The sequence below is a fragment of the Gadus morhua genome, unplaced genomic scaffold, assembly GCF_902167405.1.
Source record: "Gadus morhua unplaced genomic scaffold, gadMor3.0, whole genome shotgun sequence".
NCBI lineage: Eukaryota > Metazoa > Chordata > Actinopteri > Gadiformes > Gadidae > Gadus > Gadus morhua.
Window position 1 is genome coordinate 100,001 of NW_021963951.1, and position 25,412 is coordinate 125,412.

The following is a 25,412-nucleotide window of genomic DNA, read 5'->3' on the forward strand; positions in this document are numbered from 1 at the left end:
CTCTTCAATCTGAGGTTCGACGATCGGCCGAACCCTCCTTTCCAGCACCTTGGAGTAGACTTTACCAGGGAGGCTGAGAAGTGTGATACCCCGGTAATTGGCACACACTCTCTGGTCCCCCTTTTTGAACAGGGGAACCACCACCCCGGTTTGCCACTCCTTTGGCACTGTACCCGACTCCCACGCGATGTTGAATAGGCGTGTCAACCATGACAGCCCCTCAACACCCAGAGCCTTTAGCATTTCTGGCTGGATCTCATCAATCCCTGGGGCTTTGCCACTGCGGAGATGTTTGACTACCTCAGTGACCTCCACCAGGGAAATTGACGACGAAACACCATCAACCTCGAGCTCTGCCTCCAACATAGAGGGCGTGTTATTCGGATTCAGGAGTTCCTCAAAGTGTTCCTTCCAACGTCCGACGACCTCCTCAGTTGAGGTCAACAGAGTCCCATCCTTACTGTACACAGCTTGGATGGTTCCCCGTTTCCCCCTCCTGAGGTGCCGGATAGTCTTCCAGAAACACTTTGGTGCCGACCGAAAGTCCTTCTCCATGGCCTCTCCGAACTTCTCCCACACCCGCTGCTTAGCCTCCGACACGGCAGCCGCTGCAGCCCTTCGAGCCTGTCGGTACCTTGCAACCGAGTCAGGAGTCCTCCAGGATATCATATCCCGGAAGGCCTCCTTCTTCAGTCGGACGGCTTCCCTGACCACCGGTGTCCACCACGGTGTCCGAGGGTTACCGCCCCTTGAGGAGCCTAAGACCCTGAGGCCACAGCTAGCCACCGCAGCTTCAGCAATGGAGGCTTTGAACACCGCCCACTCCGGCTCAATGCCCCCAACCTCCACAGGAATGCCAGAAAAGCTCCGCCGGAGGTGTGAGTTGAAGATACCTAGGACGGGGGCCTCCTCCAGACGTTCCCAGTTCACCCGCACTACTCGTTTGGGCTTACCAGGTCTATCCGGAAATTTCCCCCATTCCCTGATCCAACTCACAACCAGATGGTGGTCGGTTGACAGTTCCGCCCCTCTCTTTACCCGAGTGTCCAAAACATGCGGCCTCAGATCAGATGACACGATCACGAAATCGATCATCGATCTTCGGCCTATGGTACTCTGGTACCAGGTACACTTATGAGCACCCTTATGTTCGAACATGGTGTTTGTTATGGATAATCCATGACTAGCACAGAAGTCCAATAACCAACGACCGCTCGGGTTTAGATCAGGGAGGCCGTTCCTCCCCACCACGCTTCTCCAGGTGTCTCCATCGTTGCCCACGTGGGCGTTGAAGTCTCCCAGCAGAACTACGGAGTCCCCTACTGGAGCCCCATACAGGACTCCATTCAGGGTCTCCAAGAAGGCCGAGTACTCTGAGCTGCTGTTTGGTGCATACGCACAAACAACAGTCAGAGTTTTCCCCCCTACAACCCTTAGGCGCAGGGAGGCGACCCTCTCGTCTACCGGGGTAAACTCCAACACCGCGGCGCTCAGCCGGGGATTTATGAGTATCCCCACACCCGCCCGGCGCCTCACGCCCTCGGCAACTCCGGAGAACAATAGAGTCCAACCCTTATCCAGGAGTACGGTACCAGAGCTGAGACTGTGCGTGGAGGTAAACCCCACCAGATCTAACTGGTAGCACTCCACCTCCCTCACAAGCTCCGGTTCCTTTCCCCACAGCGAGGTGACGTTCCACGTCCCCAGAGCCAGCTTCTGCCGCCCGGGTCTGGTCCGTCGAGACCCCTGACCTTCGCTGCCACCCATGTGGCTGCGCACCCGACCCCAACGGGTCTTCCCACAGGTGGTGGGCCCATGGGATGAAGAGAGGGGGGGTACCACGTAGTTTTTTCGGGCTGTGCCCGACCGGGCTCCGTGGCAAACCCGGCCACCAGGCGCTCGCCATCGAGCCCTCTGTCTGGGCCTGGCTCCAGACGGGGGCCCCGGGCTTCCTCCGGGCCGGGTCACATCTCCTCTTTTACCGTTATTCATTGGAGTTTTTTGAACCATTCTTAGTCTGGCCCCTCACCTGAGACCACTCTGCCATGAGAGACCCTACCAGGAGCACAAGGCTCCAGACAACACAGCTCTCAGGTTCACAGGGACACGCAAACCTCTCCACCACGATAAGGTGACGGTTCCCGTTTTTACTGAGAGGGATAAAAACCCTCTCAGTAAAAACCACATCAAAGTAACTAAAAACCAAAGTTAAAAGAGAGAAGAAGCTCCTGAGCCTCCCGCACTCCGTAAACACATGATGAATAGTCTCTCGAAGGCAACAAAATGGACAGGTGTTAGGAACAGAAGGATTAAGAACAGAAATAAAAGTATTTGAGGCAACAGCACCATGAAGAATTCTCCACTGGATGTCGGAAGTCTGTTTTTTTAGGGGGGGTTTGTATAAAACCCTGCACCCTGGGCCGGGTCTGTTTGCTCCCAGGCTGTTGGACCACACAGCGGGGGAGCGGTGGCACAGTCTGGCCTTGTGAATGGTTTTGACACGATTAAAATACCACGTTTGTTTGTCAGCCTTGTGTATGGTCAGCCTCTCTGGATGCGTTGTAGCCAGCAGGGGGCCGGTGAGCTCCCCCAGGCCTGGGCTCAGGGAGATGTCTGGGAAGGGGTGTGCAGGGTCCGGTCTGGCCTTTGTTTCTCTCTTCGTCCATGAGGAGGCTCCTGTCTCTCCCAGTGAGCTTCTGGCGCCACAGGTCCAGGAGCCTCCCCGCCAGCCGGACAGAGTGCAGGCCCAGGAGAGAACCCAGGGCCCGGGCGTCACCCAGTGCCGGCCCCACTGCATCCACCAGCTGCTGCAGGCACGGGGTCTTGGTTTTAAACAGCGCCACCTTCAGGCCGGGGGTGACGCTGCTGCTGATATCCAGCTAGGCCCCGATGGCTCTCTCAACAACCAGTACAGAGAGTCAGACTTTAGGCACCTTGTATAGTTAAAAAGGGCCCAAGACTTAAAAACACCCTCTCACGCTCTGTCTGCTCTGTCCTGTGTGCGTGTGCGTGTGCGTGTGCGCGTGTGTGTGTGCGTGCGTGTGTGTGTGTGCGTGTGTGTGTGTGTGTGTGAGTGAGTAGATCAGGAAAGTCTCTGTCTCTCTCTCTCTCTCTCTCTCTCTCTCTCTCTCTCTCTCTCTCTCTCGGATGCTCTTTCTTTACAGCTCTGGTTACACCGATAAACACACACACACACACATTAACACACACACACACACACACACACACACACACACACACACACACACACACACACACACACACACACACATGAATTTGACTTTTGCAGGAAAGTCAGCACTAAAGCATTTAGAAACCACCAATGGACTCGGAGATGAGGTGACATACTGTCGGGTCCCACTGACAGTCCTTAGAGTCCTAACCCTAACCCTAACACTCACCCTGACCCTGAACCTAACCCTCACCCTCACCCTCACCCTGACCCTGACCCTGACCCTGACCCTGACCCTGACCCTCCCACCATCCGACTTAGCTAAAGCCTACCTCTCCACACATGGACAAAGAACATTATTTTTTTTTCTCCTCTGTTACAGTATCTGTTTAGTTACTTTTATTTTATGATTCACAACCCCCCTTTGTATTATATTTCCCCTTATTCCCACCCTGCTGACTTTACTGGTTATTATTTTCAGTATCATTCATCAAGCCAGCTGCTCCAAACGACACGGTCCTAAATAAAATAAAAGATAACACCACGAAGTGGATGGACCAGAACCTGACTGCTCTAAAGAACACTATGCTGGGATCCTACTGGATCTCAGCACTGGTTTAGGGCCTTTCAACAATGAGGCTTATGACAGAGCACTCAGGCGCCTGTACTTAGGTTTCTCCACCTAAGTACAGGCGAGTGATATTAGCACTGATTCAAATAGTAAACAACCAAAACTGTTCTCCTTTACTGCCCAAGTTCATTCTCCCCCTCACTCACCCCCTCCAATCACTGTTTTAGATGCAAAAAAGTCTCCTCTGATCATCTTTACTTTATTTACGTGTATTTCTTATGATTATAGTTTTTTTGGTTTTAAGGTTGCAAAAGTTACAGGTCCATCTTTAGTTGCTTGTGCCCATGCCTATCTTCCCTCGCACCACCAGATGGCATCAAGGGACTGATCCTATATCCCTAACCTAACCCTAACCCTCACCCTCACCCTCACCCTCACCCTCACCCTAACCCTCACCCTTACCTGTGAGTGTTACCTTACCTAGCCTCTGAAGAAGTTGTTGTACAACCAAACGTCAGGTACCTCTCTTTATACCTTTTTTATTTATTTGATCATCCCCAGTTTTTCAAAGGGCAATCCTTTTAGGCCATTAGGGTTCTTATTACTTTTATTCATTTTATCCCTTTCTTAAGAAGCTTGTCGAGCTAAGTGACAACAAATACGGCCCTTCGCCGGGCCGAGTTGTTTAATGTTTTTATCTTTTTATTCCTTTTAGTATTCTTTGGTAAGCTCTTACCTGGGGTGTTTTAAGTAGGGCATGTGAACCAGCTCCCAGGAGACCTCCAGAACACAGCAGAACCACAGAAGAACTCTTCCCTGTTGGTTGGAGAAGCCAATCACGGGCCCCCACTGAGCCCCAGCAGGCCTCAGGAAAAGGGCCCCCGGACTATCACCACCTGGGGGACACAAACGGAGGCAGAGACTCACCAATCCATGCTAAGGACTCTCCACTCACCACCCCCCATTGCTGTGGGGGGAGCCCACTTCTAACCCCCCCTGCTTTAACCTGCTTTTATCACCAGATCCACTGTTCTCTTCTGCTTTTACTCATCTGATTGTTTTTAACCCTTTTTATTTTGCTCTTGACTGGCATTCTATTCTTGTTTGGTCACCATGTTGCACCAGGGATCTAGATTTGTGCCCCTGTCGCACTCTAGTGGAGACAGGGACACACAAACTCTCTCTCTCTCTCTCTCTCTCTCTCTCTCTCTCTCTCTCAATCTCTCTCTCTCTCTCTCTCTCTCTCTCTCTCTCTCTCTCATACTACTATATTCATTGTGTCTTCAATCATCCCCTTGAACTTCTCAATATGTTATATATACATGGTTGGAGGTCCTCCACACCCCCGCTGAGAAGAGGGAGACCCCCCCCCCCCACCCATCTACGAGGCTAGACACACACACACACACCGAACACACACACACAAACACACACACACACACACGTGAACTTACATAGACACACACTGTGTCAAGTGTCAAGATGTAACCAGTACCACCGTCATGGCCCCCCCAGCGTCTAACATAGCGCTGTTTGACTCAACATGGCCGCGCTGACGGCTGCAGACTCAAACGCTTCACTCTGTTCCTACTGGTTTAAGCCTGCGCCCCTGGAAGACGGTTAACTATTTAACACGTTAGCATCGTTAATTTTTGTTATTTAACACCCACACTAACACACACACACGCACACACACACACACACAAACACACACACACACACACACACACACACACACACACACACACACACACAGTTCTGGGAAGTCATTCAGTCACTGCGGTGAAAGGATGAATTAGGTTGTACAAACCTACCTTGAAGGAACCTTTCATTATCTGTTCATTCAGTGGGGTTGGGTTGGTGTTGGGTCTCTTTCTCTTTACGCCCGGTAATCTAAAACTGGAGGGAGAGAGGGAGACGGGGGGGAGAGAGGGAGACGGGGGGGAGAGGGTGACAGGGGGGAGAGGGAGGAGAGGGAGACGGGGGTGAGGGAGGGGGAGACGGGGAGGAGAGGGAGACGAGGAGAGAGAGAGAGAGACAGAGAGAGAGACAGAGAGAGAGACAGAGAGAGACAGAGGGAGACAGAGGGAGACAGAGAGAGAGAGACAGAGAGTGTGTCCGGCCGTCTGTCTGTGGTTTCTTTCTACAACCGACACAGAGACACTGAGGCCCCCCCCCCCCCCCCCCCCCCCCTAACCAAAACCCAGGGAGGAGGTCCCAGAATAAAATCGGAATAACATTTATTGTTTTATTTATAATTTCTGATTAATATCTTATTATTCTTAAGGCACTTATGGAAGCATTATTCACTAATAAAACAAGAAATCATCGGCTGAACACACGAGAACATTCAGTTGGATCCACTGAGTTGTTTATTACAATTATGCTTCATTAACAAAAAAGACAGAAAAATAGTCCCTTACATGTACACAATTAACACGAGGACTAAAACAATAAGCAGCAGACTTTACAAATCATCAACAGGTGAGCACGTATCTTTAATAACTGAACATGTTCTGCGGCCGCTTGGTTCCCAACAGAACACAAAAAATCAAGATTCAGTTTAAAGTAATTTACAACATGCAACATTATCCCATAGACATCTTGGTTATTATGAATAAAAAATAACATCTGCTTTAAATCTGGTCGCAAATCAGGGTAATGACAAAAATGATGATATAAGAGCCCTTAAGACTTAAACTGGTGTCTGAAAATATACAAAGATTTACCATCAATAGGTATTTTATATACATTTCAAATAATAAATGTGCTTATCTAACTATGGAAGATCTTAAAAGCCTTTTCATGGTTTATCATGCCATACTTTAAAGAAGAGAGAGAGAGAGAGAGAGAGAGAGAGAGAGAGAGAGAGAGAGAGAGAGAGAGAGAGAGAGAGAGAGAGAGAGAGAGAGAGAGAGAGAGAGAGAGAGAGAGAGAGAGAAAGAGAGAGAGGGAGAGAGGGGGAGAGGGAGAGAGAGGGGGGGGGAGGGAGGGACAATGTGTGTGTGTCTGTGTGTGTGTGTGCGTATGTGTTTTTTTTATGTGTGTGTGTACGTGTATGTGTGTATGTGTAGGTGTGTGTGTGTGTGTGTGTGTGCGTGCGTGCCTGTGCGTGTGTGTTTGTTTGCAGCCACTTCTTTTTTTACGACACTGAGTCTGCACCCCGCTGCCCCCCCCCCCCCCATTTTTCTACATCTGAGGGATCACAGAGGCCCCGGGGCCCCAGGGCCGTTTTCTACAACCGACACAGAGAGGCTGAGGACCCCCACCCCCATAGCCAGAGCCCCGGGAGGAGGTCCTCCTGGGGGAAGGAGGACCAGAAGGTGTGGAGGTGTGTCAGTGTGTCTGAGGACCCTCCTCCACCTGGGGACACTCTGTAGAAGGACAGAGAGCCAGCAGGCCGGTCCAGATACACTCCTACTCTGGTGGAGCCAGCGGGGCGGAGAGGGAGGGCTGTCTGTCTACCGTTGTACCAGGCAGAGTAACGATCATCAGAACAGTAAAGAACCCAGGACTTGTTGTTCTCTCCAAGCGCGCTGTCATCACCCCCTCCTCTCCTTGTGATTCCTCTGTATGTCACTCCTATACCAACCCCTCCTTCCCTCTCTACCTCCCAGTAACAGCGGCCAGTCAGAGCCTCTCTACCCAACACCTGGGGCCGGGAGTCAAATCTGTCTGGGTGATCCGGATACGACTGGTCCTCTCCAACCCACGTCACCTTCCTGTTGTCCTCAGACAGAGAGAGGAGTCTGTAGGCTGTGTTGGGGTCCAGTGTGAGGTCACAGGCATCTGAGGGAGAACCAGACATGATGAGCTGTTGAACCGCTCTTCATCCTCATCATCATCATCATCACTAGTACTGTTCTCCTGCGCTCTGTGTACATATACATAGATATGAACACATACATACATATACATATGTACACATTCATAGATACACACACCTCAACAATAACGTTATGAACACATCAACACCAATGTTATGAAAACATCAACAACAAACATCTCTCCTTGGATCCAGGCTGCTCTTCTTCTTTTTATTCTCTTTCTTTTTGTGATCGCTCTCTCTTCTCCTTCAGCCCCCTCCCCATCAGCCCCCTCCCCCTCACCAACCCCCCTCATCCCCCTCCCTCTCATCCCCCACTCAGCCTCTGCTCTCTCCGTTACCCCTCTCCCTGTGTCTGACCATCACTTTGTTGTTTTTTCTCTCCCCTTGAAATCCTCTCCCTCCCCCCGCTCTAGTTCCCACACTGTCACCACTCGCCGTAACCTCAAATCCCTCTCTCCCTCTACGTTTGCCTCTACTGTTCGGTCTTCACTTCCTTCTATCGAACGATTCTCTCAACTATCTACAGATGAATCTTCAGACACTCTGCTATCCTCCCTCTCCTCCTCCTTGGATTCCCTCTGTCCCTTCCACTCCAGACCAGCGCGATCCTCACCGCCCCCGCCTTGGCTGTCCCATCCTCTACGGTCTTGTAGAACAAAGCTGCAAGCAGCTGAGAGGAAATGGAAGAGATCAGGCTGTCCTAATGATCTATCTCACTATCTTTTCCTTCTCTCCGATTTCACCTCTTGTGTGTCAACAACCAAATCTGCCTTCTACCGGAACAAAATCAACTCCTCTGCCTCAAACCCCAGGAAACTGTTCTCCCTGTTCTCGTCCCTCCTCAACCCTCCCTCACCCCCACCTCCTTCCTGCCTCACTGCTGATGACTTTGTTAACTACTTTACCCAGAAAGTGAAGGACATTAGTTCCTCTTTTATCCCTGCCTCCATTCTCCCTCCTCCCATCCCCTCCTCTGTCTTTACCCAATTTATCCCTCTCACCTCTGACGAGGTCAACAGAATAATAACATCTAACCATGCCACCACCTGCCCCCTTGACGCCATCCCCTCCTCTATCCTCCAGGAAGTCTCAAGCGACATTCTGCCATTTCTCACATCAACTATCAATTCCTCCCTCACTTCAGGCATTGTTCCAGCGTCTTTCAAGACTGCCAGAATAAAGCCTCTCCTCAAAAAACCAACTCTTAATAACACCGACATCCAGAACTACAGACCGGTATCTCTTCTTTCGTTCCTGTCTAAAACACTGGAACGTGCCGTTGCTAACCAACTGTCCCCCTATCTCTCATCTAACAACCTCCTTGACCCTCACCAGTCAGACTCCAAGAAAGCACACTCCACCGAGACGGCTCTCCTCGCGGTGACTGAGTCCCTCCGTGCTGCCAGAGCCTCGTCCCTCTCATCGGTCCTCATTCTACTCAACCTGTCCGCAGCATTTGACACGGTGAACCACCAGATCCTTCTTGCCACTCTTGCCGAACTTGGGATCGCTGAATCTGCTCTTTCCTGGTTCACCTCCTACCTGACGAACAGCACCTATCAAGTGACATGGAATGGTTCCTTCTCCAAACCCTGCACGCTTGAAACTGGTGTCCCTCCAGGCTCTGTACTGGGGCCTCTTCTGTTCTCCCTCTATACCAGGTCTCTGGGCTCAGTAATTGCATCACACAGCTTTTCCTATCATTGCTATGCTGACGACACTCAGCTATTTCTCTCCTTCCCCTCATCTGAGAAAACCCTGATTGCAACACGTATATCGGAATGTCTGGCGGACGTCAGCACCTGGACAACTGCCCATCACCCTTAACCTCAACAAAACAGAGCTCCTCCTAATCCCAGGGAAAGACTGCCCACACATGGACTTACTGGTCAACGTCGAGAACATAACTGTATCTCCGTCTACAACTGCCAGAAACCTCGGGGTGGTACTGGACAATCAATTATCCTGCACTGCAAACATCACCGCGGTCGCCCGATCCTGCAGATTTGTACTTTACAACATTCGCAGAATTCGGCCCTTCCTCACAAGAGAAGCAGCTCAGCTTCTTGTCCAATCACTGGTCATCTCCCGCCTCGACTACTGCAACTCACTCCTGGCTGGACTTCCTGCCTCTGCGAGTAAACCTTTGCAGCGCATCCAGAATGCGGCAGCGCGCCTCGTGTTCAACCTACCGAAGTACTCCCATGTGACCCCCCTCTTCCGGGACTTCCACTTGCTCCCTGTAGTAGCTCGCATCAAATTTAAGACGATGGTACTGGCATACAAGGCAGTCGATGGAACTGCCCCTGCCTGCCTCCAAGCATTGCTAAGGCCACACAACCCAGCTCGATCCCTCCGCTCAACTACCTCAGCTGGACGTCTGGAACCACCAGGTTCCAGACGTCCCAATGTGGGCCGGTCCGGTCCGCTATGTTTTATTTTTTCCTCTCTCTAAATTCCCTCCAATTGGGCCGGCCAATGGGCTACAGAGAGCTAGCAGTGTGTTGCCAGCATCGACGCATATTATTGGTCTATGTTTGTCATTGTCAATCAATCATGGGCTGACTGGCTCAGAGAGCCCTGACAGTGCTGTCAATCACAACACAAACCAGGGTGGGCGGGACCTCATGGCATGGGCCGGAGTCGCGGGAGCCGGTACGGAGCTGAAAACGCCCGGGTGGTGCTGAAAAACAGCGACTTAAGCCTCTGGAGATGGAACTTAAATGTTCAAAATTGACAGACCTATTTGGTGCCGGGGTCCACACCCCAGCAGGTGCTGCTGCGCCAGGAGACGAGCAAGTGGAGGCATATATGCCTCCAAGTAACGTTAGCCTGGGGCTAGCTAGGCTACATTTTGAGACATGTCCAAAACAAAGTAGAAAACGTTTTTACATTGAATGCGATGTGACCTAATTAACTGCATACTTGTGACAACATATTAGCCCAGAGTTGAAGGGCTGTGACTGTTGGTAGTTGTGGTTGATTTTGTTTCAATATGCCGAATTGTGATATTATGGGTTATTATTGTTCAGATGATTTAGCTAAGCTAGCTAACATCTGCTAACGTCAGCAGTCTCTTGTTGCCATAGCAACAGTAAACATTGACACGGACTCATGAGTTGTAAATAGAGATGCAGAATCAAGCTGTATGGTAAATACAGATCAGATACCTTGAATTTTAGCACAAAATACAAGTAAACCTATAGGAAATTATTACGGTAGTTTAATTGCCATTGAATTTATTGTAATCTTTCAATTAATTTATTGTTTACTGAGGTGATGACTATTGCATGTGGTGAGAGGAATGCAATATGTGTATTTTTAAAGGTTTATGTGAAGAAACATACTATGTGTGATAAAATGACAATTGGTAATTCATGAATGTCTCCTATATTCTCTGCTACCATCATCTCCTGTCAAACAGGTTTTCCTGACCTGCTAGAAGTTCTTCTATGATGCTAAAGAGAGAGAGAGAGAGAGAGAGAGAGAGAGAGAGAGAGAGAGAGAGAGAGAGAGAGAGAGAGAGAGAGAGAGAGAGAGAGAGAGAGATTCGTCTTGACTTTGTGATTTTATTATGCAACTTGTTTTGTCTCAGATTGAAACAAAAGGTTTGATTATGATTATTTCCTGGTTGAAGATTTTCATATTGATGTTAATTTCAAACATCTGCATATCTTTTAAGTTCAATGAACAGTTATGCAGGTAGGCCTTGTGGCTCTTTGGCGACTTAAGTCATCCTTCATGACAGATAAATTTGTCACCAAGTGTCACTACATCAAAAAAGGCTACATGGCTATTGGCTACATATACTTGTCAGTACACAGATACTGAGTACAAGTTCTGTTTGCTGTTGTTTGGCAAGTCATGAATTTGGTGAGGAGTGTAGCTGGCTGGCTGCGGACGAGGAAGTACGTTTTTATAACCATAAATAGAGAATACAATTTTTTTTTTTTTTTAGATATGCATTCTCATGCGTGTATGTGTACATGTAAACATACATGTGCACATACACGTATATGAGAATGCATATATATTTAAACCTGTAATTCATGTCTTAGACTTTCATACAGCTATAGATAATATATATTTTTTCAATTCTCTATTTATGGTTTCATAATGACTGAGTCACCGTTAATAAAAAACAAAGGAGTTTCAGCTCTAATGCTGCTACTGTCTGTAATATGTTTCTATTTAGATTATTTGTCAGGATATTTTGTTATCATTGTCCGAGTCTGGTTTTAACTAATGCTGGGCTTACACCAAAAGATTTTCACAGTCACAGACTAAAAACTGCAAGAGAGAATTTAGGGTTGGATCAAGTGTGATATTTAACAAGGGTTTTATAGATCTGTAGATCTGGGTGATGGAGATGCAGCGACCACAGGAGGTCTGTTAACTTCCTGTTTGGGTTTCACATCTATTTTGTCAGCAGCACCAGAGACACAAACTTGAAAAACAAATACAGTAAAAAGCAACAACTGCTATTTACAGTGTTGTACTATTATTCGGATGGATGTACTTGATTAAATTGTTTTAATCAAGACATACAGGCTTCTTCCCTTTCATCTCGTCCCACCCCTAGTGCTGATAATGTAGTGGGCTGGTCTGGACAGAAAATGCCAGGGCTGACTTTCTGTCCTAGTCCACCCCTGGGAACCACCATCGCTAAGAGCTAGCAAAGGCCGTTCAGCAAGTCACAACTTTTCTCGGTTTTGGGAACTCAGTGGGGGAACGAGCTCCCTGCCGCCCTCAGGACCGCAGAGTCGCTCACTATCTTCCGAAAAGGACTCAAGACTCACCTGTTCAGAGTCCCCCTCGACTCTGCATAGCCACCTTTCCACTTCTGACCACCATTGTACACTGGATTGTATTATATTGTATTGTATTGTATTGTATTGTATTGTATTGTATTGTATTGTATTGTAGTACTTAACTGTGTAGCAACTGCAGTAGCTGCTATCATGTCTGTAACACGGGGAATTGATTGACCTAGCGATTGTGGTACTTGCACTTGGTTCTATGAACATCCTTTCTGTACCGACAGCGATATATTGATGCACTTCTTATGACAAATGTACTTATTGTAAGTCGCTTTGGATAAAAGCGTCTGCTAAATTCCCTAAATGTAAATGTAAATGTAATACCTGCTGGGTTTTACACAAGCAGGTTTAACTGTGATGGTCGACAGTATTAATATACGTAAGATACATGATGTCAGCCATCATCTTCATTCCCAGTAGGATGTGACCTCACTTCCTGCTGTGTGGATAGACTTTCCATCTCAATAGTGAGTGTGTGATGTGATGAATCAAACAGACACTTACACTTCTTTAGAGCTGGTTTCAGCCTCCACACTCCACCGTGCTCCACACTGGGGGGGAAACAAAGTGAGAGCAGCATGTTGAAACATTCACCTTCATCATCTGCCGTCTCTTAACGTTCGACACAACATGAGTGACAGCTGCCTCTTCAAACCACTTCATCTAGCAGCAGCATGAATCCTTGTAGGAGACTTTGTCCCTGAGCGGTGAGCTGTCCTCTCCATACCTGAGAGTGTCCAGTCTCCAGTGTGGATCCTCCAGTCCAGCAGAGAGCAGCGCAGCTCCTGAGTCTCCTGGGTGATTGTAGCTCAGGCCCAGCTCTCTCAGATGGGAGGGGTTGGAGCTCAGAGCTGAGGCCAGAGAAGCACAGCCTTCCTGTGTGACCAGGCAGCCAGACAAGCCACACACACACACACACACACACACACACACACACACACACACACACACACACACACACACACACACACACACACACACACACACCATTTAATGTATCTGGTTGAGAGCAGTTTGTACTAAAGTAACCACATTTAAAAAGTGTATTCATTCCATTTTGAGGACAAGAAAAAGCTCTATTGATACTTTATTGAGACAAAGCTGTGTCACCCTGAGATTCTGAGAACAGGAAGAGGAAGTGGGGAGATGAGATCATCACAGACAGCAGAAGTTCCTGCACTTGGATGTGAAACAGGATCTTAAACAAATGCTCCTTTCTCAATAACTACAACTCAATCAGATATTGTTCAGTTAGAGTCAGGAGAAGTCTGCTGTGTTTGGTACGCTAAGACCGTTTCTTCACAGGTTCTTACATTGTGTAGAACCAGGGAGTGTTTTGTCAGCAGGGAAAAGAGCAACAGAAATTCATCAGGCAGGAGCAGCACTTACTGGAAGCTAGAATAACCAGTTTGAAGAAGAGGATGATAACTGACCTGAGAGTTTCCAGTGTACAGTGTGGACTCCCCAGTCAAGCAGAGAGCAGCTTCACTCCTGAATCCTGCAGATCATTGGTACTCAGGTCCAGCTCTCTCAGACTCGAGGAGTTGGAGCTGAGAACTGAGGCCAGAGCTTCACAGCATCTCTCAGATGACAGATGACAGCCATTCAGGCTACACACAATTAGCTTAACAAAAATTTTAAAAAAAATATATACATAAATGTTCATAAAATATTCAATGCAAAATGTTAAATGCTTCTTTAGTTGAGATTGAAAATGTTTTTTAAATTAAAACTACTTCTATGTTCTATTGTTCTGAATATTCTTTTATGTGTACTGTAATACATTAAACGTTAATAGGAAACCTACAAAGAGGTTTTGTATATTATTATGATTATGAGTAGTTTTGAGTAGGTTAGTGAAACATCTTGTTATGAACTTACAGGGATCTTTTGCATATTATTTTAACCTTATATTTTAGTTTTATGTATATTGTGTAGTGCAGGGGTTTTCAAAGTGTGAGAGAGTAAGCCCCCCCTCAGAGAAAAAAACTCAGCTGAGCCCCCCCCAAAAATTTTTTTTCTAACTACCTGTGTTTTGAAAGCTATTTTAATTATTTTACACATTTTAAACATCTCTGATCATAATTTTAAAACATTTGAAACATTTGTTTTTTTTTCATTTTGCTAAAGTTAGCCAGCAATATAATTTTGTAGGGCTGTCCCCGACTCTGAATTTTCTGAGTCGAATCAGATCTGCCTTTTCAGTCCGTAGATTCGACTATTCGGCGGGGTTTGTTTACCGGCGTTGCTATGGTGACCTAAATTATTATAAGCAACTGAAAACGATGCCGGTTTGAAACTAAAACTGTGATTCTGAAAGAAAAAAATATAAATGCTATCAATAAATGCTAAATGGTTTGCACGAAGATGAAAATTGATTTAGTTATGTTCAGTGACGGCTGGTGGTGATTTTGGGTGGGTGGGCTAACGAATGCATTACATTTATCAATACTTCACAGGGCTCCAGACGCCATGAGGTCACCTTTATATCTCTGTTCATAACTTTCATATGATGTGAATGATTTTTAAACAAGAATAAGGTGTAGAGAAAGGCGTGTCTTTATTTGAAGAAAAATAAGGTGTTTAAAGTGCTTCACTGAGCTGAAATTGAACATTTCGAACTAAACCATTAAGCAAAATATAACTTTTAAAGTATTACACAATTGTTGTTTCACAAATGTTGTTTCACAAATGTTGACCGGTCTCCCTTTGCGCAAAATGCGGCTGTAGAAGATCACACTCTTTGGTAGAAACGTCTGTGTTGCCGTCAATCATGAAGGACATGTAGGCCTTTGTGGCGTTTCCGACGTCCGCAGCTGTCTTTTGCTTTAAGGTGTCCCCTATTACTGCAATGAATTGTGCACATGCCATCCCATTGCTATACGTCGGGTTGACGTTTAATCCATTTTTCTTCATAAGAATAATTTCGGATTTAAATTTGGTGAATGGCAACTCCTCTTTGGCAATGTTGTATGCAACATTAAATTAGATCATTTCCGATTGCTTAGAGAACCTTATTGTTACTGCCTGTCGCTGAAATGCAGCTGGGAGAGGGGCCACTTTCTCTACACACTTGTCACGTCATGTTTGGTTAATAATTTAATTAATGTTTCGATACGAGACGTTGTTGACCCGCTTACAAATGCACTATTACCGGCCATATTCTGACCGCACTCCTGACAGTTAATCTGTACATTGTTTGGTTGATGTGTCCCCAATCTCTTCACTTCCAATTTTTCCTCCAAAGACATTAAAGAAAACCGATTAGAAAGTAAATAATCCACTTCGTTAATTTTCATGCTAACGCCCGCCATACTGCACTTGCGCTACTGCGCTGTGATTGGTCGAAGGTCCCTGTACTGTAGCTACTGTACTAGGTCAGCCTTTGGGCTAAACTAATTTAGCCCAAATGGGAAGCATATGAAGGGGGCGTGTCAGGGCACCTGTCAATCAAACGTCAATGGAAGCTTACGCTACTGCGCTTGGGCTAAATGAAATCAGGGTTAGACAGTGTTTAAGGATATATGTGGTACTAATAGTTATATATTACTAATATATTAATTACGCTTAACCAACTTTATTATAAGGGTCCCCCATACTGATAGTTATATATTACTAATATATTGATTAAGCTTAACCAACTTTATTATAAGGGTCCCCCATACTGATAGTTATATATTACTAATATATTAATTAAGCTTAACCAACTTTATTATAAGGGTCCCCTATACTGATAGTTATATATTACTAATATATTAATTAAGCTTAACCAACTTGATTATAAGGGTCCCCAATACTAATAGTTATATATTACTAATATATTAATTAAGCTTAACCAACTTTATTATAAGGGTCCCCCATACTGATAGTTATATATTACTAATATATTAATTAAGCTTAACCAACTTTATTATAAGGGTCCCCCATACTGATAGTTATATATTACTAATATATTAATTAAGCTTAACCAACTTTATTATAAGGGTCCCCATACTGATAGTTATATATTACTAATATATGAATTAAGCTTAACCAACTTCATTGTAAGATTCCTATGAGGAGTGGTTCATATTGGGATAGGCAGAAGCACAGTTTAATAACAATTAGTTAAATAATAATATTTCATTAACTTTTACATTAACATATAGTTTGTAAATAAACATTTAACATTTAAATAATGTAAGAAATAACTGTTAATTAGTGCCAAAAATACATTTAGTTAACTATTAATAAATATTAATACAATATTAGTTAATAGATTGTTTTCTATTTGTTAAAACATTAACATACAGATTGTATGCAAACAACTAATATTTAATTAATGATGGAAAAACCATTAACTTGTGCCAAATAGATATTTTAGTAACAATTAACAAATATTAACAAAGAATTAGGTAATGACTAGTTTGCTATTTATTATGGCACCTTATTATAAAGTGTTACCATTGTTTATCTTATCAACTTTATGTATTTATTTATATTCATGTCTGTATGAGTGAAGGTTTTTACCCGAAAAATGTTCAGAAGAAAAATAGTTTGAGAGAGATAATGTTAACTGAATTATTCTCTGACGTCATTGTTATATTTATTTCATTTGTATGTATTTATTTATTTATCCTGTAGAAATTCAAATAAAATCAGATATGCAGTGTTGAGATGTCTGGTTTTGTCTGGATAGAATAGAAGCAGTCCGACATGTTGGTGAATTATATTTGATATGCTGTTATGTAAAACGTAGAATTCAAAGGATGAGCTGAGGTCCCGTTACTGATCACCAGAGGGAACCACAGCTCCACGAAGATGTGCCCCTTCCCCGGATTCAGTGACATTTTGAATTAATTATTGATAATTATGTTTCAATCTTCCATTAATAATTACTATTTACCGTCCTTCAATGGAAGTGAGAAAAAAAGGATGTCTGATTTCAACCGTTGAAGAGGCCTGTGATTTGGTAGGCTAATACAGTGAACAAATGATCGATATATCAACCAGTGGCGGTGGGTCAATAGAGGGCGCTAGGGTGCCGCCCCTCCGTGAAATATTCACTTCAATATACAAAGCTGCAAACTTGTCGCTTTTCTGCGACAATCGCCGTTTTCTTGGTCTATTTGGTCATTCACGTGAATCGTGTAGAACCGGAGAGTTTTGTTTTTTGGGGGGGGGGGGGTCCAGAATTGCGAAAAATTATAAGTATAAAAAAAACATACAAACTGGTAAGCTTTTCCCACCATCGTATTGGTTTAAATTTAAATAAGCCATTTTTTTAAGCCAATCGTGAAAAGGCCGACAGTCGGCAGACTGGCCCTCAAATTGTCATGACCCCGGTGGAGGAGCTGTTAATAAACATAAATTCAGGGCGCCCTGGCATGGAGGGGGTACCTGGAGGTAGCCCATGGAAAGCCAAGAAGGCCACAATCCGGCCCTAGAATGGCGCGGTAAAAGTGCAAAACCGCACGGAAACCGTACGGATTCCGTGCGGTTTGGCAAGAATTCCGTACGGATTCCGTACGGTTTTGAATGACTAATAGCCGCGGCTATTAGTCATTCACTCCGGCTATTAGTCATTCAATCCGGCTATTAGTTATTCACTCCGGCTATTAGGTATGCAGAACGAGCCCCTCCCTCTTCTTTGCTTGACCACTAAGTTTGAAGGCTGTCTAACCAATCAGTGAAGAGAAATACCAGACTAAAGTAACGCATTGTCGAGACTAGAGCTGCAGTGCCTCCATGTTTCGTCGTAACATAAAGCTGTGTTGTCTTTACTAGTTTCACTATAATGTAATGACCACCACTATCTAATGGAAAATACATTTGTGTCTAGTACAGTGTTATGTTAGGCTATAATTGTGATGGCAGTGTGCGAAATAGCCGTCAATATTCGGGGGTGTCCACATCCCTCGATTGTTGCGTGTCCCCCGATGTAAATGTTCTCAATATGGCATTTCACTATTATATATATATTCTGTTGCGTGGCTGTCCTGGGAGAGCCGTATACGCAGCGTGACTATGACTTTCCGAGCGGATCATGGGGGGCTCTTCAATCATTTATTGAGGGGGGACCGACCAGAGAGTTCTGTACCCTCCTCATCGACCAAATACAGAACTTCTTTATATCTGAAGGTCCTGAGGGCAACACAACCCTGGCCCTGAACAGTATTGGTAAGCTTTGAATTTAATTTATGGTATTGGGCGTTGCAATTTAGAGTTTTTAACATGCATTTAAAATGAGCAACAAACTTTAATAACCTTGTGCTTTTCCCCTTATCACAGCATTGCAGAAAGGACAGTACAGGCTGGTGGGGAAGATGATTGCCCTCTGCCTGGTGCAGGGGCAGGTCTCTCCGAGATTCCTATCACAGCGCCTCTACAGACAGGTTTGTAATCTGTCCCCTCTTCCTGCCACTTTGGAAGAGGTGACAGATTACAATTTGAGGACCAAGCTCCAAAAGGCAAGTAAATGGTTAATGTTAATTGAAACCACTTTTTGGAGAAGTGTTTTTGTGTCAAGATACTGTGTGGTGTGCTCTATAGTGTACTGATGTTGAATTTCAATGTATGATTTATGTCATACACATATGTCAATGCATTCTTTACTGTTAGAAGATAATTTGTGCCATGAAAGTGCTTAGAAATCCCAAATAATGATTATTGTTCCTAATGTATGATATTAGATTGCAGATGCCACACATGTGGAAGGTGCCAGGGAGGCTATGGAGGAGGCCACAGACGAGCTCTCCCTCATGGGCTCCTTCTCCTTTGTGCGGAGCCTCCCGCATAGGGATGAGCTGCTGGGGGCAGCCCTCAACTTCCTCACAGAGGGCCGTATTTTGACTGCTCTCAATCAGTAAGTGGAGCTGGGAATTGACTATTTAATGGACTGAGACCTTTGTGTTGGAGTGAAAAGTTATCATGTGTTCCAAAATAATCTAAATTTATATTAATTGAAAGGATTCCTTGTCTAATTGATTTTTATCTTCACATTATGTACAATGGAGTAGGCTAGAACAGGCTTCAGAGCAACAGACCTTATATTTTCTATGATCTATTATCTCATTGATTTTACAGATTCAAAGAAGGGTTGGAGACCTTCGGGATTCTAGCTCTTTTGAGGATCCACCATGAGGAGCTCAAGGGGGTCTTCATGGACACACCTGAGCCGCTGCTGGCCTCCCGGTTGGAGTCCACATTCATGACGTCCTACCTGTCTGAGCCGGGCTCCAATCGGAGGAGGAAGGAGGCCAGGACCCTTATATATTGGAGGGACTGGCTGATCGAGGTGGAGGGTAAGGAAGTGTTTCTATCTACAACCCTTATCTATCTAATTGTTCTTTGTTAATATATGCTTATTCTGAATTTGATGCCAGCAACACAATTCAAAACGGGACCACCAAAGAGGAAAGCTGTAGAATGCTCCAAAAACCACAATGTTCAACTGTTTCAACATTAGTAACTGGTAACAGGTGATATTATCATGAATGGATATAAAAGGGGCATCCTGGAGAAGTTAAGTCTTCACAAACAATAATGGGTCACAATACACAAAGGAAAAATACAAGACTGTTTACAGCTCTGCATGAATGAACAAATGCACACATGAAAAATATTTACTATTTGATTTGTGAACCTAGGCATACCTGTAAATACAGCACTGCATAGGGAATTATAGTGAACCGATTGTGACAGAACCAGCATAACACATTTTATATTTTTTTTTGAAAGAATGACACATTGATTTATTAGTGCACACTTAGGGTTAAACAAGGACTTTTGAACATTTCTATTGTGATCTGAGAAATGCAACATAAACCAACATAAAACATAACCTACATTTCTCTGCTGAGATTAATAAAGTATATCTTATCTTAACTAAGGACGACGAAAGATTGGCACATGTCAGGCAGTGTAAAATTCCTGTTAATGTTCACATGCGGTCGTTCTTACAAGTTATCTCTTATGTACTAACAGATGGAGATACGAGTCTCACCCTGGGGGCGGTTCTGGCGTTTGCCACGGGCCTCAAAAGGATTCCTGCTGTGGGTTTTCCCATCGGACCCCGGCTTGAATTCCTCCATGAGGAAGATGGACCGGCCCTTTTCCCCAGCGCCAATACCTGTTCCCTGGTCCTCAGGCTACCGGTGTATCCGGAGTACACTGGATTTAAGGAGGCCATGGAGGAAGGAATAACCTCCTGTGGGAGTACCTTTGGCGTGGCCTAATTTGGTGCCCAACCCCGTGGAAGGACGCTTGGAGTGCCCCACACACACACAGGGAAGGACGCTTGGAGTGCCCCACACACACACACACACACAGGGAAGGACGCTTGGAGTGCCCCCACACACACAGGGAAGGACGCTTGGAGTGCCCCCACACACACACAGGGAAGGACGCTTGAAATGCCCCCACACACACAGGGAAGGACGCTTGGAGTGCCCCCACACACACACACACACAGGGAAGGACGCTTGGAGTTCCCCCACACACACAGGGAAGGACGCTTGGAGTGCCCCCACACACACACACACACACACACACACACAGGGAAGGATGCTTGGAGTGCCCCCCCACACACACAGACAGGGAAGGACGCTTGGAGTGCCCCCCCACACACACAGACAGGGAAGGACGCTTGGAGTGCCCCACACACACACACACACACACACAGGGAAGGACGCTTGGAGTGCCCCCACAAACACACACACACACACACACACACAGGGAAGGACGCTTGGAGTGCCCCACACACACACACACACACACACACACACACACACACACACACACACACACACACACACACACACACACACACACATACACACACACACACACACACACATACACACACACACACACACACACACACACACACACACACACACACACACACACACACACACACACACACACACACACAGGGCCGCTGACAGGTTTGGCTGGGCCCGGGACAAAATTCTCTCAATGGGCCCCCATTGAGAGAATTTTGACTCTTCCTCTACTCTGCATATTGCATAGATAGATAACGATAGATATATATATATATTAAAGCATTATCTATCTAAACTCTCCACACTTAATATCCAGCTATTGTTAAACAGTTTTTCTTCTGTTTCTTTCCCTAAACAGCCCAGACCGGTGTACTGCAGGATCAATCCAACTGTTCCTGTCCTGGACCGTTATTTTAATGGCCAGGACACTAAACTGATTTTAGGTTGAGCAGGGAGGCCCTGGCAATGCTGCTGGACCTTCTCGGCCAGGAGCGGAGCCATGGATGGGGTGCCACCGTTGAGACCCTGGTGTTTCTATTCTGGCTGGCTAGTGGGACATCATACAGGGTGGTCTCCAGAGTGTTCGGGATGCCTCGCTCCACTGTCCACCGCATCGTCCACAGGGTCACTGAGGAGGTGGTGGCCATTCGCCACAAAGTATATTTATATTTATTTTATCACTAATTTCCTCTATCTTTGACTCTTGAGTTGCTGTAACAAGTAAATGTCCTGTGTGGGATAATAAAGTTGATCTTATCCTATCCTATCTTAAGGTCATCCACCTCCCGAAGACCCCTGAATACCTGGTGGCAGTGACCAATGGGTTTGCAGGGCTGGCAAGACACCGCGCTTTTGGGAAAGCAGCGGGAGCAATCGACGGCTGCCATGTCCGTATCAAGCCACCGAGCGGCCCTGATGGTCACTGCTACAGGAACAGGAAACTGTTTTCCTCCATAATTCTGCAGGCTGTTTGTGACCATCAGGGCCGCTTCCTTGATACGTACGTGGGCTGGCCTGGATCAGTTCATGACTCCAGAATCCTCCGCCACAGCCCACTGTATAGGTCACTCTACCCTCCTCCAGGGCACTTCATCCTTGCAGACGGCGGGTACCCTTGCCTCCAACACCCACTACCCCTCCTCACTCCCTACAAGAGGCCAGTGCGAGGTGTGGGAGCCCAGCGCTTCAACTGGCATCATTCCAGGGCACGCTCCTTTATAGAGCGTGCCCTGGAATGATGAAGACCAGGTTCAGGGCCATCTTCCTGCAAGCGCTGGAGGTGCACCACACCTTCGTACCTCACGATGGTAATCACTCAACAGGATTTTTTTAGAATACTAAGAGTAAATCAAAAAAACATTTATTATTTTCTCAGGAGGTATATATCATTTTTTCATTTCTTTTCTTTACCATTTCAGGTCATAACAGCATGTGCCATCCTCCACAACATCTGCCTTGGGGCCGATGACATCATGGCCCCAGAGGAGGAGGATGAGCCTGAGGACGATGTAGAGGAGAAGGAGCATCTCGAATGTTAACAGAACTGAAATTATTTGTCAGCCAAACGCTCCAAAATTGAAAAAAAACGATCCATCCTCTCCCTGCTCTCCTGGGCTCTTCTCTCCTCTGCCTCCCTATTTAGCCTCATGTCCTCTTTAATCAATTGGAACATTTCGTCCTCTCTGTCCCTCTTTCTGGACCTTGGCCGCTGTCTTGCCTCCTCATCCTTCTCCTCCACCTCCAGATCCACCACTGCTGTACTTGGCCCTGGTGTGTTCTCAAGGATGGAGGCAATTAGGACAGGGGGGTTGGTGGAATGCCTCTGTCCCAATACCTCATCCATGAGGACAAACCAGGGCCAAGTGGCAGCAGTGGGTATCCCACCTACCCCCTCTCCTGACCCTGGATACTTGCAATCCTAAGGCAGAGGAAATCAATCATGGCAGTTAACAACAACAGCAGTATCAAAACAAATTTCAGCAAAAGTGTTTATTAACTTGCATGGTTAAAACAAACCTGTACATACTTTATATATTTTTTTTAAATTATCCCATTTTTTCTTTGCCTGCAGGGGAGTCACCTTCCCTACAGCCTGCTGTAGCCTACCTCACTATGAGCCTACACATAGTCCCCCTAAAGAGAGCCTGCTGTAGCCTACCTCACTATGAGCCTACACATCGTCCCCCTAAAGAGAACCTGCTGTAGCCTACCTCACTATGAGCCTACACATAGTCCCCCTAAAGAGAGCCTGCTGTAGCCTACCTCACTATGAGCCTACACATCGTCCCCCTAAAGAGAACCTGCTGTAGCCTACCTCACTATGAGCCTACACATAGTCCCCCTAAAGAGAGCCTGCTGTAGCCACGACAGCCAGGAAGACACAATAAAAGACACTCGGGAGCAGACAAGGGGGGAGAAGGAAGCGCTCGGGTCCCCGAGCGACTAGAGGCTCACTTAGGCCCTAGAGACCGCGATTATATTATTTTAGATGAATGCAATAAATGCCGAGTGCGGCTTAACCCTCGTACCTGTGTGTGTGTGTGTGTGTGTGTGTGTGTGTGTGTGTGTGTGTGTGTGTGTGTGTGTGTGTGTGTGTGTGTGTGTGTGTGTGTGTGTGTGTGTGTGTCTGTGTGTGTGTGTGTGTGTGTGTGTTTGGGCATGGAGTTGGTACAGATAAATCAGTTAGTTAATGATTGATGGTTTTACTGACAGCTCTGAAACAGGTCCAGGTCGGGTCCTGATCTGAGGTGTTTCTGACAGCGTGGATAAGATCTCTTTACTATGTTTATTTGGTTTGTTGTCTTGTCTTTTTCCTAACTCTGAAAAGTCTTTAGTCGTTTTCCTCTCCTTCAAAGTAACACAAATGTTTCCTTAGCTTTTCATCAGATTGTATTTTGATTTGTTGGGAGTCACATGAGTTCACAGCAGATGAACAAAGTACAGCAGAACTTAATACCCTTGACGTAACTTTAGTTCCGCTGTTTTAACCTCGAACATCATTACTGAGGCATGTTGGATTTATGGCTTCATAGTGGCGTCCTCAAACCTTTGCTCCGTCTTATCTTATCACTTGATACAGTTATGGGTGTGTGTTCTGGTGAAGCCCAGCCCTGACCATCATAAAGGTTTCAGGTGTAGTTAGCTGTCGTTCAAAGCCTCCTTCCTCATTCGATCGGTCTTCACTGAGAAGCCCAGTAGCTCAATCTTTACTCTCAGAACCTTTAGAACCGTATTCACGTTCTGTCTCGGTTCAGAACACTTCCTTATTGTTTTGGCGAACACCTGAATCTCTTCATTCAACGGATCTTACTTTCCATCCTTTTGTGCTTTTATATTTTCATACGACAAGGGGCAGCACACGTTTTCATCAAAGAGAGGCTGAGGTACAGTTTTCTTAAGATTGTTGGTCATATCTTCTCACTTTATTAATATATTCTAAATGAATCAGTTTCCAGTCCAAGTTAAGTGTTCCCAAGTTTCTGCTGTAAAAGAGATATTGATCTCAGAGAGACAATCTGTCTGAATAAAGGAATTTTGGTCGGAACATCAATAACTAGTTTCAATGTGTTGGGGGTGTTTTCATAAGGAACCTCTGGTCCAGAAAGGGAACAGAACTCACATAGGATTCCAATGGAAAACGGTTTGGATTCAAACATTCCCTGTTTTGTGCAGAAAGGACGATTTGTGACAATCTCTTGGACTGTGTGCGTGTAGTGTGTTGTGGAGGTTTATTGATAACATAAGTGACTTATTGTTGTTTTTATGAGCATCAATAACGTTTCAGTACCTTGATCTTTGCACTCTTGATGCCAGTGACTCCATTCGTTGGAAGAGACGTTTCACTGGTTCCCGTTGTGAGGGGGCAACATTTCCTCCCACACTAATCACAGTCGGCCATCTCTGAAAGGACACCGCGTTATCAACTGCTCGCAGGTGAGCAGTCTGTCATGGTCAGACTGTACCCTCCGGCCAGGGACGTTCTTAGGGGGGGGGTAAATTAGGATGATTCAAGGTGCGCAGCACTGACGGGGGTGCCCCAGAGGACACTGTTGGTATTATTAAAAGTATATGCAAAAAAATAAAATAAAGTTATATTCTTTGGATTAAATCATCAAATGGTGGTGGTGGTTTGTTTCCTTGTTTTGTTGTGGTTTGTTTCTCCATTTTAACAAAAATCATTAGAAAGTCTTCACCCAATTATCGCCCCTCTCATTTGTCATTATTTGGTACAGCCCAAGTCTTACGCTACTGCAGA